We start from the raw sequence: 12,826 nt of genomic DNA on the forward strand, positions 1-12,826 counted from the left end.
CTGCTATTCCTGACAGGAACTGCAGTCTTGCTAGGACCAGTGGGTCTCCAAGACAACACACTGCACACATCTCTAAATGTCAAGAAATTTTCAAAATCTGGAAGGTGAACTACATGTCAAAGACTTGAGAGTCCTCTCATATTCCTACCAGTGTACCAGGAAGCAAGGCCCTATATTGTTTTACAATAATTTATGGGATCTGTGTAAATTATAATCAAGCCTGTTCTTTGGAAACCACAGATCTAGTTGGGTCAAGAGTCCCTATAGTCTAACCCAGGGCAAATGCACATTGTGAGTGTTTGGGGGGGGCAGTAGACCCACGAACCTACGATGGAGGCCCCTCACAGCAAGAGGGTGTTGCTTCTCTCATAGCCATAGCCTTTGATTCCAACAGAAATCTGGCGGCTAACAGATTGAGGTTGAATCCTGACAAGACAGAAGTATTGTTTTGGGGGGACGCCCCGTTTTTGGGGCGGGCAGGTGTGGAAGACTCCCTGGTCCTGAATGGGGCAATTGTGCCCCTGAAGGACCAGGTGCGCAGCCTAGGAGTCATTCTGGACTCACAGCTGTCCATGGAGGCACAGGTCAATTCTGTGACCAGGGCAGCTTGTTTATCAGCTCCATCTGGTATGCAGGCTGAGACCCTACCTGCTCGCAGACTGTCTCGCCAGAGTGGTGCATGCTCTGGTTATCTCTCGCTTGGACTACTGCAATGCACTCTATGTGGGGCTACCTTTGAAGGTGACCCAAAAACTACAATTAATCCAGAATGCGGCAGCTAGACTGGTGACTGGGAACGGCTGCCGAGACCATATAACACCGGTCTTGAAAGACCTACATTGGCTCCCAGTACATTTCTGAGCACAATTCAAAGTGTTGGTGCTGACCTTTAAAGCCCTAAATGGCCTCGGTCCAGTATATCTGAAGGAGCGTCTCCTCCCCCACCTCCATCATTCTGCCTGGACACTGAGGTCCAGTGCCGAGGGCCTTCTGGCGGTTCCCTCGCAAGAAGCCAAGTTACATGGAACCAGGCAGAGGGCCTTCTCGGTAGTGGCGCCCGCCCTGTGGAATGCCCTCCCACCAGATGTCAAAGAGAAAAATAACTACCAAACTTTTAGAAGACATCTGAAGGCAGCCCTGTTTAGGGAAGCTTTTAATGTTTAATAGGTTATTGTATTTTAGTGTTTTGTTGGAAGCCACCCAGAGCGGCTGGGGGGGACCTAACCAGATGGACAGGGTATAAATAAATAATAATAATAATAATTAATCAGGCACGGCTCTGACTCTCAGCTTCCCAGTCTTCAGCTTATCAGCTTCTAGCTCCTAGCTCACATAATTTAATTTTCCCCTCAGACTTTTGTCTTTCTAATTAACAGACAGGTGAGGGAAGGTGGCCCATCTATTTGCTCTCTGGCACAGAGCCACTTCCTTTGTTCCCTTAACAACCCATACTTGGGGGTCCATTACCAAGAAACTTGCCTGGCTATTCCAACAATTGAATCCTTGCTGGACCCAGGAATTAGAAGGGACTCAGGCATCCAGTTTACCCCCCCCCCACCCTAACTCACGACAGAATTGATACTGGCAAAACTGTATATGTTTCTCCTGGGGTATGCGCTGTTTTTGTGTCCCCCACACCCCTTTTTTAAAAAGTTTCCTTTTTGCAGATTATATGCTAAATAACAAAATAAGAATTGCAATTATATGAATTAATGATTGGTGTTATTAGTGTCAGCAGGGGAGGTTGTTTCTTCAGTTATCTGGAAGTCATTTATTAGGGAAAATAATATGCTTTTATAATGAAAAGCAAGTCCTGTCATACAAACTAAACCTCGCTATGCATTTGCAGTCTGTGTGGGAGGGCAAATAGTGACAATGTGTCAGCGGAGTTTAGATCTTCATAGAACTACTGACTTTTATTCCTAATTATGGACACACTCGTCATGCATATCAAGATGTGAAATCTGCAATTTAAATGTGAAACATACAAGTGCATTCAGACACCATGGGAAGATGGTTCAATCAAAAGAGATAAGCATGAGCAATCATTGAAACCTGTGTTCATCTCCCACCTTGAATACACCATTTAGGAGCATTTAGACTGACTGACATTTTGCTTAGGCAAAATGTGAAACTTGGTTTCCTTGATCGTCAGAAAATCCACCCCACCTTGCAAATTGGGATCACCAAAGTGGTTCTGGAGGAAGACAACATTCAGGTTTTCAGCTGCATGTGGCTTCAAGCCATTTAAAACATGAGCCTTTGCAAACCTGCTTAGAAGTCAGCTCAAAGGGAGCTGGCCCAAAGGTAAGTGTGTATAGAATTGTAAACTTGGACTGGAAATTGGTAGGTGTATAGTGGAGGCTGATCCATTAAGACAAATGGCTCAGCTCAGTCTGCCTTCAGTGATCACCCACCTCCCTATCTTCCTGCTTAAGTAGTCTAGGGGTGTAACTCTGTTTGCTTCCTCTTCCTTCATCTCAGTTTTGCCCTTATAGAATTCAGCAGGGAGGATGATGGGGCGGGGCATTAGCTAGCTCTACCTATCAGTAGCTCTGTCTTTGCTTATTATCTGCTCTGGCTCCGCCTACCACTGACTCTTGCTCCACCTATCATGGGCTCTTGCTCCACCTACCACTGGCCTTCCCACCTTCTGCCCTTCCAGCGAAATTGGGCATCAGTCACCAATGGAGGTGCAACTTTTAGTATCAATGTGGACTCTGTCCTGTGCTGAAAGAAGAGGAATAACACCTGCTTTGTGTTTAGAAGGTCAAGCGATCGAGCCCTGGCAACTCTGTGATAGTAGGACTGGGAAACAAGCCCTGGGAAACAAGACCCTAGAAAGTCACTGGCAAGCTGAATAGACAATACTACTATTTTGCATTGTCATAGACCAGGCATAGGGATACTCGGCCCTCCAGGTGTTTTGGGACTACAACTCCCATCATCCCTTGCTAACAGGAACATTGGCCAGGGATGATGGGAATTGTAGTTTCAAAACATCTGGAGGGCCGAGTTTGCCTATGCCTGTCCTAGACCAATGGTCTTACTTCATAGCTTAATGCAGCAGAATTAGTTTTCCACCCATTTGAATTTAGGGTTCACTTTGAATATAGCTTAGATATTACACATGCACATAAGCATGCACCTGGAGAGAGGAAAACAAATTGCCAAGTTGGAATGAATTGTTAACTTTTGATCATACTATGCAGGGCTATGAAAGCATCCAGGGACTGCTGCATGCCCATGGAGACCTCAAGTCACATGAGTTTATACGCACATGTTAGGAAGAATTTGAGAAGCTCCAGTAGCTTGTGGAGTGGGCAGTTATGCCAAAATATGTACCTGGTTTTCATTTCCTGACTTTCATTTGTCTCTCTTGTTTTGACATTCACTGATGATGTGGCGCTTGATAGCGATATTTAGGCAGCAAATCAAATTAGAATCTATGAACAGGTGCGGATGCATTAGAGTGCAGCATCGGCCTCACATTTTTAAAAAGGAGCAGATGTGACCAGAGCAAGGTTATTAATACTCATATTAAAAAAGGGAAAAGAAAAGAAAACCCTTTGCCCATGCATCTCAGAAGCAGAGTTACTGACAGTAAACAGTCGAGCAGCAAATGTTGCAAAGCTGGAAACACAACAGAATCAATATTCCCTTTTCAGCTGTTGTTCTCCTAAATGCCAGACACATGGCTTGTTCAGAAATGTGGTGGCCAAGTTGGGAAGGGATTGATATAAATTCAGAGCGAGGGCAGCGGATCCCAACAGAGATCTTCACTCCCTACTTCTGCCCTGGCAGGGAGGAAGGTGCTATTGGTGGTTTGCCTCAGGTGCCAAAATGTTTTGAGCTGTCCCTGTGTGAAGGGATAATTTCTTTGCTCTGTCCCAAATCTTCCTATATTTATGTTCATGGGATGTCACCACCAAAAGGAGCCTGTTGTTCCTTGACCTCTTTTTACATATTGAAAACACTGGTTTGGAAAGCTAAAATCCCATCCTACAGCACTTCTACAGTGTAGAGATACACAGTATTTATATTGTATAACAGGATCTCTCATGAGAAACATTAAGTGCATTTAATCAGACACATTCACAGCTCACGGACTATCTGCATATGAATTATTGAACGTCACTAAAGTTCTCGAGTCGACATCTAAAAGGCATGAGCAAAGCCAGGCTAGAAAGCATCACCTTTACAGCATTACAAAGAACAAGACGATCAAATGGTGAGATATAAAAGAGCCTTTTGTCCACTTACTCATCCCTTTCATTCCTTCTTTCACATATACTAGCAAACAAACCTGTTTCCCATTTCCTCTGAGCTAGAATATTAAGCCCAATTCAAACCATGGTTTAAAAAACCTGAAATTGGTGATATAGTTTCTTGGCTTCAGCTAAATGGGAAGTGTTGAATAATTAGTGGTTTCTGGGTTTAAAAAATAGCATCATTTAGACCTTCTACTACTGTCTTGAGTATTTAAAAACAGTAGATACCATTTACTGCCATGAAGTTTTATAGGTTGAAGTACCTCAGTCAAGCAGATAGGATGAAGTATATTCTCCTGGGCAATCACCACATTCTATAAACTCAATTACAAGCTACTCTGACCTAACTCAAAATCATTTACAAATGGCTGGTTTTACAGCGTTACTGCTAGCAAGCGATTACAGTGCCTTTTTTATTTTTTAAAGGATAAGAAATATGTGTTCCTCATCTTTGAATAACCACTAGACATGCACTTATTTGATGTAGCTATTAAAGACAAAATATTTACAGCACTTGTTCACAGTTAATCACTTCAGTGGGTTTGGTTCTTTAAAAAAAGAAAAGAATAAAAGAACATTAGTGAATCTTACCTCTATGTAACCATCAGAGCAGTTCAATTACACCATGTAGGCCCATTATTCCAGTCTCTACATTTGCTCTCTTGTTTGTGAAGATGCTGAAAGTCATGAAACACAAACAACAAATTCCCTGAAGGGATTTAGTTGTCTGTGGTAAGCAAACAGGTTTTTTGGATGCAAAGTAATCAAAGCTTCTATCAGATTTTTACTTCTAACTCTGTTGTGCTGCTCAGTAGTCTTCTACCTTTTCAGACCCTGGATCCTCTTTTAACCCAAACATGCAACAGGGGGGAGCAGTTCTTATGTTACCATATATTTGCATGGGGGTACTATGAAATTAAGGGACACGGGTGGTGCTGTGAGTTAAACCACAGAACCTAGGACTTGCCAATCAGAAGGTCGGTGGTTCGAATCCCCACGACGGGGTGAGCTCCCATTGCTCGGTCCCTGCTCCTGCCAACCTAGCAGTTCAAAAGCATATAAAAGTGCAAGTAGATAAATAGGTACCGCTCCAGTGGGAAGGTAAATGGTGTTTCCATGCGCTGCTCTGGTTCACCAGAAGTGGCTTAGTCATGCTGGCCACATGACCCGGAAGCTGTATGCCGGCTCCCTTGGCCAATAAAGCGAGATGAGCGCAGCAACCCCAGAGTCGGTCACAACTGGACCTAATGGTCAGGGGTACCTTTACCTTTACTATGAAATTGGCATTCTTTGGGAAGTACCCCTAAGTAAGTAACCTGCAAAATTCCAAAAGGATGAGAGCAAAGGTACATAGCATTCAGACACCTTTTGAGGTTGCTTGTTTGCTTGATGCTCAGATGACACCTGCTGAGAAGTCCTTCTGACATCCCTCCCCAAAGCAGAATGATTAGAAGTCAAAAGGATAGTTCTGCTTCTCCTTCCCTGATATTCCTTGGTTGGACACTAGAGCTGTCAGACTCACAACCACACCACTTCCTCTCTAATCCTGTCCTCTCTCTTAAAGTTCCCCTTTCACAGAGAGCTGGGCTGGGAGTTTTAACTATTTTTAACTGACTAACATATTGCAGATATTAATTTTGCACAGTTTGAAGTGACTGAATGCATATAAACTGGCTCCCTTTGGAAATAAAGCATTGTCAAGACCCATAAGTTTAATTAAAACTTTACTTGCAGAACTTTCAAAAGTTGTGAATTGGCACCTCCTTCTCTGTGATTCCTGCTGGACAGGAGGGCACCTGTCTTTAAAAATTTGGAAGAGGGAAAGCTCCTGAAATAACTATGTGTCTCCCTGTTTAGGGAAGTATGGCTGAAGTGCCATTGTAGAAAAATGAAATTCAGGAGTGACTTTTCATTGCACTCTCAGAGTATCATCCAAAGGATGATGCAACATAGTATAGTGTAGGTTATCCTTATACTGAACACTTACATGATGATTAATTTGATTATGCCCAATTAGAAAATTATATTAATTTTTAGGAGTGATCATGGGCTGCATGATTCACATCCAACTAGATGCACTGGTGGGTATTAGTAGAAGATGCCTGTGGCTTCTTTGGTGATGAACAGCACATTTACTGGGATTAATGAGAAGCAGAGGTCATGATGCTACAGGAGTTGGTAACTCATTAAAAAAAGAGTATACAATTCTTGTGTGTTCTGCTTATTTGTTCTGCATAAAAGGCATGTTTCTGTCCACAGATACTTTTCAGGTCAAAATGACCTTTGCAGAGTCTTAGCTGACCTCAAGATATGGAGGTTTCAAGGGCGAAGCATAGAGAAAGAAGGTGAGGAAATAGAAAATGAATAATTTGCTGCTACATGCCACCTTCAATCTCCACAGCCGAGTGAGATTCCAGGGAGCTCCAGGCACTGGGTCTGTGTTTCCTTTTGGACCATGAGACACAGCGAAGACTGGGATGCCATTATGAAATAGGGTTTATTTACACATATATGCAACCTGAGTCAGCCATGGATGGGTTCAGTGTATCAGCATTCCAAGAGAGTCCTGCTTCCCCCAGTTTAGCACAGGCAGAGGCCACACTCCCATTGATCCTCTTGTTGTATGAACGATCCACTTGTTGTTGTTTAGTCGTTTAGTCATGTCCGACTCTTTGTGACCCCATGGACCAGAGCATGCCCGGCACTCCTGTCTTCCACTGCCTTCCGTAGTTTGGTCAAGTTCATGTTAGTAGCTTGAAAAACACTGTCCAACCATCTCATCCTCTGCCATCCCCTTCTCCTTGTACCCTGAATCTTTCCCAACATCAGGGTCTTTTCCAGGGAGTATTCTCTTCTCATGAGGTGGCCAAAGTATTGGAGCCTCAGCTTTACGATCTGTCCTTCCAGTGAGCACTCAGGGCTGATTTCCTTCAGAATGGATAGATTTGATCTTCTTGCAGTCCATGGGACTCTCAAGAGTCTCCTCCAGCACCATAATTCAAAAGCATCAATTATTCTTTATGGTCCAGCTCTCACTTCCATACCCCACCTCTCATGATCCATTACACCAGGCTAAAATCTCAAAGGGCAATTAGTCTGAATACATTACTTTCTAACACATGTTAATTTCAAGGGATTAGCGAGGTGCCTAACAAACAGGTTAGGAAGTGGACTTAATTACACAAAGTGGACTTCACACATACAAATTAAAGGATTTGGAACATCTAGTACACAACTCAAATACACACATGGATCTATCCTAAATACACATGAGTCTGGCTATTCCTGATTTTAATACTCCAAGCCTCAATTAAATTCTAGCATCTACAAACCTATAGCAGTAGCCTTCAGAGAATAGAGGCATGGCAAGGAAACTGGAACAATGGAAAATCTATGCATGGAGAAGTACTCCAATTGTCATTTGAGGCTTAGATGCTTCTTTGTAAACTGTGAAAAAATGTAGAAAGGTGGTAGCTAATCCTTATTATTATTATTACTATTGATTAAATTTGTTAGTCACTTTATCTTGCCCAAGGCAAACCAAAGTGACTTGCAACCAAGCAATCAATCACTTTCCAAGACAGCAATCAATGAATGCAGCTATTGTGCATGCACACACACAAATATGCACCCACAACTCATGTACATGTGCATGCACGCATGCACACACACACGGCTTTGATTATAAGGATATTCCTCTATGGTTCCTTGCAGTTCCAGCTTCATTTGTCTGGAAGAGACATTGTAATTATGGGAGATGGCATCCATCAAGTTCCTAACGACGATGACAGCTTTCCTTTGCCTGGGGACTACAAAAACAAGTATATGGTTCCAATGAATACCAGAACAGCTGAGTTGCCTTGCCTGACCCAGCAATGACAGGGACAGGAGGTATAATTCTTCTTTGTCATATTTAAAGGCTTTTGCAGAGACTTTCCCTCTTGGTTCACTTATCTTGCAGTAAAAGAGCCAGTCAAAGCAAAAGAGGGATTCAGTGAAACTGGGGGCCAAGTGTACTTCTTCAGATAAAGTCTGGCCCATTTAAAGCCCCACTGTAAATCAGGTTCCTTTCTGATCTTATTTTTAAAATAGCTTCTGAATGTCATCAAGAAGTGCAGTGACAATAAATCCATATGTGCTATAGGGGTTTTCCCTTAATTTACGAGGTATTCCCAGTGCCAATATGCCAAACCATTACCCACACTAGTGTACGTCCTTAAACAAAAACAAAAAAACCAGAATTGATTCATTGTAACAGTAGCATTCTATTTTTTGTGAAATTTATAATCTAACTTTGTAACCCATTCTGTTCAAAGTTTCCCTTGTGTTTTTTCTTTTTGATGCAACTACAGGGAGTTACTGATTCAATAGCAGCAAAAGGCAACGTTAAATTACTCCCCTCACTCCCTGCTTACCATTTTCAATTAGCAACTTGGAAAGCAAATTTGCTCGGAAAAATACCATTCTCTCAAAATTGACATCTCCCCACAGCTATATTTCTGTAAAAAAAAAAAAACCAACCAAAAAAGCAGCAGCAGCAGCAGCAGCAGCAAACAGTTGAGACAACTAATCATAAATTTCTCACATAACATGGAGTCCAAGGTACCATCAGGACAGGATTTGGGGGCAGAAGTTCCAGGCCGCTGAATATTTTGAAAAAAGCAAAGTAATTCTAAGTTTCAGATGAGTGCTCCAACTTGGTGCTAGCAATGCTAGAATTGTTTCTGGATTTCTGAAACTTGATTCAGAGCAGAACACTGGAATATGGTGGCCATTTACACATTGCCAAAAAGGAGGAAGTGTATCACACACACACCCCCAAAAAAAGGACCTGGGTTTGCATAAAATTTGCATATACTAATTTATATGCATAGCTGAAAAATTAGAAATAATTGCTATCACTTAAATAGAAAAACAGTACATTTCATCATAGTGGGAAATACTGTGTGACCAGGTGATCTGTGTTCCTGCTCTCTTTGCTGGGCAAATGCTGCTGATGGCAGGTTTAAGGCCCCAGTTCTCCTTATGGTTCTTTATCTCTAAACTAGACTTTGAACCCACAGCCCATCAAATAGAGGACTGCGCTCTGTGAAGAGGGAATGTAAGACAGACAGTAGGACTGAAAGAAGTCCTGTTCAGTTGCAGAACTCCATGACCCAGGAAAATGTGCTGGATAATTTTTTTAGTAATGCGTTGAACTAAAAGTTTCTGCACGTAGAGCTGGGTTGAAAGTACATCTGCAAAATTAAAGGTGTTTTGTTTATAGCAGGGAACTAAGGTTGGAGTGGGATGTGGGTGGCGCTGTGGGTTAAACCACAGAGCCTAGGACTTAACAATCAGAAGGTTGGCGGTTCGAATCCCCGCGACGGGGTGAGCTCCCATTGCTCGGTCCCTGCTCCTGCCAACCTAGCAGTTCAAAAGCACATCAAAGTGCAAGTAGATAAATAGGTACTGCTCCGGCAGGAAGGTAAACGGTGTTTCCGTGCGCTGCTCTGGTTCATCAGAAGCGGCTTTGTCATGCTGGCCACATGACCCGGAAGCTGTACGCCGGCTCCCTCAGCCAATAAAGCGCCGCAACACCAGAGTCAGCCATGACTGGACCTAATGTTCAGGGGTCCATTTACCTTTTTAAGGTTGGAGTATTACCCAGCTGGTGTCCTTGCACAAGCATAATGCCTCTTCCTCCAGCAGGAGGTGTCTGCTCATGGAAGAGGGGGGCACTTTTTGACGATTCTTCAACCAACATTCTTGAACAGATTTTCAAGGGGGGCTGGATGGAAAATTTTGAGGGGTGGAAAGTGGCGGAAAGGTGTGTCTTGTGGTTTGCCCTGCAGCCCCAAAGCTAGCTTGCTTGCTACCCTAATATGGCTTTTGCACCAATGAGGCAACCTGAGGCAACCTGTCTTGGGCAGCATGCTCCTTTCACCCCACCAAGGCATCAATCAGGATCTGTGCTGCTGCTGGTGGAAACATTGGTAGCATATTTGCCTCAGGCCAGGGGTGCCAACGTGAATAAAATATTGTGGGGGCCTAGGTAAGTCCAGCCCTGCATAATCAACACAGTGCACACACACCATTTGAATGGGAATACCCATCAACTTCCTGGGGGCCCAGCCCCCTCAAATATGTTTATTGTGGCGGGCCAAAAACCCCACAGCCCCTAGGAGTTGGCTCCTATGCCTCAGGCAACAAAAGGTCCTTGGACCAGCCCCGTGTTGGGGGCTACTGGGTGGAAGGGAAAACTCTTCCATGAGTTGATGCCTCTGCTGATACAACAGCATCAAGAACCTTACTTAGATATCACCCATTTTCTCATATAAATCGATTTCAGAAACTGAAATAGTGTTTGCGTACTTATACCTTCTCAGTATGGCTGGGTTCTGGCTGTTTTCCACAAAGTTAATAGGAAAGCCATGCCTGATAGGCGCATTTCAAAGAAGCACAGAATTGAGAGAGATACCACGCTGTTCTGTCCACTGTCCAATGTTAAAGGCAGAAATGAGGTTGAAAGGAAGACCCCATCTGAGAGACCGCCTGTACAGTTTTATCGGGAGTGGAAACAGGTTAACGCATCAAAGCCAGTCTCACAGGTTATTCCAGCCCTTCTCGGAGACATCATGAGCAATTACATCATAGCACGGCGACCAATGAACGATGTAGCCCTGGCTTTGGTGCTTTTCTCCTGCTGCCATGGCAACCTGTTGCTTCAAGGCAGAATCAAAGGATCACAGCAAACGGAGAGAATGCCATGCTAATGAGTTCTGCATTTTAAAAAAACCACACTAATCCTGTTTAAAATGATAGAAACAGCAACAGGAGAGGAGAGCCAAACAATTGCACACAAAAGGAGAAATGTGTTCCATTCCCTTTATGTAGTACCAATGCTCTATCCCCAGTGTAAGGCATCATATCCCAGGACTGTACATTTGGGAGACCAGAAAATACAAGTCAGGCATGCAGCAAGTGTTGCAGTGTGGGTGCTCTTGTTCAGGGTTTCAGCTAGCCAGTCATGTCTTCTTTCAGAATACTTACTTCCTCCCCATACCCCTCTCCTTTGGTTTTCCAGTCCCACCTCCCAACAGACACTCAGCAGTCTTGGTCCTCACTTAGACATTTTGAGGGTGACATATAGGGACGCTTTTCCAAATATTCAACCTTAGGGTTTGCTGATGCTCCCCTCTTGGATGTGGGTGGCCCCATTTTTGGTTGCATAAGGAGTGACTCTTTGAGAAAGGGTTCAATGTATAGGATGCAAGGTGCAAAACTCTGGTGTGTGGCTTGACTAACATAGAAGATTTAATGGGCTTATGCCAAGTCACTTTTTGAATACTATAAAGCTTGTATGTGGTCCAGCTTGTAAGAGAGACTAGAATGGTCACCACATCCTTGGCCTTTATTTAGAGAGATCCATTGATGAGGGCAAATGATAAGAAATCTGTTTAAACAAGGCTGCATTAAGAAATCAGGACATCTGGTTAGATTTCATTAGGGCAAATGCACGATTCATTGTCCTTTTTGTTATTTCCTGTTAAATGTGCAGTACTTTATGTTTGACAAGTAAGTACGCAATGGATAAAAACAGAATCTGAGGGGAATTTGTCGTATCCCCCCCCCCAACCTGCTACCTCTGAATCCTCAGAGATAAAAGATTATCTTTGCTTCTAAATCAGCCAAGAGATAGTCAGGACATTAACTTCATCATGTATGTTTAACCAGTTTTGATGACATTTTAATGACATGTTGAGGGCAAGCTAATAATCAACCCAACTCTTCTGCTAAAAGTTTTTTAGGAGTCTGAGCTGAAAAATTTCAAAAATGATGACCAACTGATATTGATTTAGGCAGCAGCACAAACTCTGTAGAAAACATTGCGAAACTTTGTTAGCCAATGAGCATTAAATGATTAATAGTTTGATAGGTGTGCTGATGTTCTTCTGAGTCAGAGCAGACCCACTGAAATCAATGTCTGAGTGTAACTTTGTGAGCTACAACCCTATGTGGTTACGAGCTGTAAAGGGAGAATTGAAAACTTAGGCTTACAGTGCAGTTCTACTCAGAAGTATGCCCTTTAGCAGTCTTTCCCAAACTTGGGTCTCCAGCTGTTTTTGAACTACAACTCCCATCATCCCTAGCTAGCCGGACCAAAGGGATGATGGGAATTGTAGTCCAAAAAACAGCTGGAGACTCACATTTGGGAAGTCCTGCCCTATAGAATTCAATGAGACTGACTCCCAGCATAGTTAGGCATGCTAACAGGAGTTGTGTTTCTAAACATTTATTTGCTTGGTTCTTAAAATTACATCTTTGGCCCACCTTTCTTCCACCACAAGCTGTATACCATACTTCACTTGATAGCTGAGGTCTCCTGATGGGGCACTTCTGGTGATTCCACATGCTTCCCAGACGTTCTTCTGACCTTTATTAGGGGCTAAGCCTTTAATGTGGCAGGCCCTGTCCTGTGGAACTCCTTGCCAATGGGTTTGGCAGGAGGCATCCCTGCTCATTTTTAGATGTCTTCTAAAAACTGCATTATTCAGGCAGGCAGGCATTTCAAA

This window comes from Podarcis gaigeae (genome assembly GCF_964106915.1).
Source record: "Podarcis gaigeae genome assembly, chromosome: 5".
Taxonomy (NCBI): Eukaryota; Metazoa; Chordata; class Lepidosauria; order Squamata; family Lacertidae; genus Podarcis; species Podarcis gaigeae.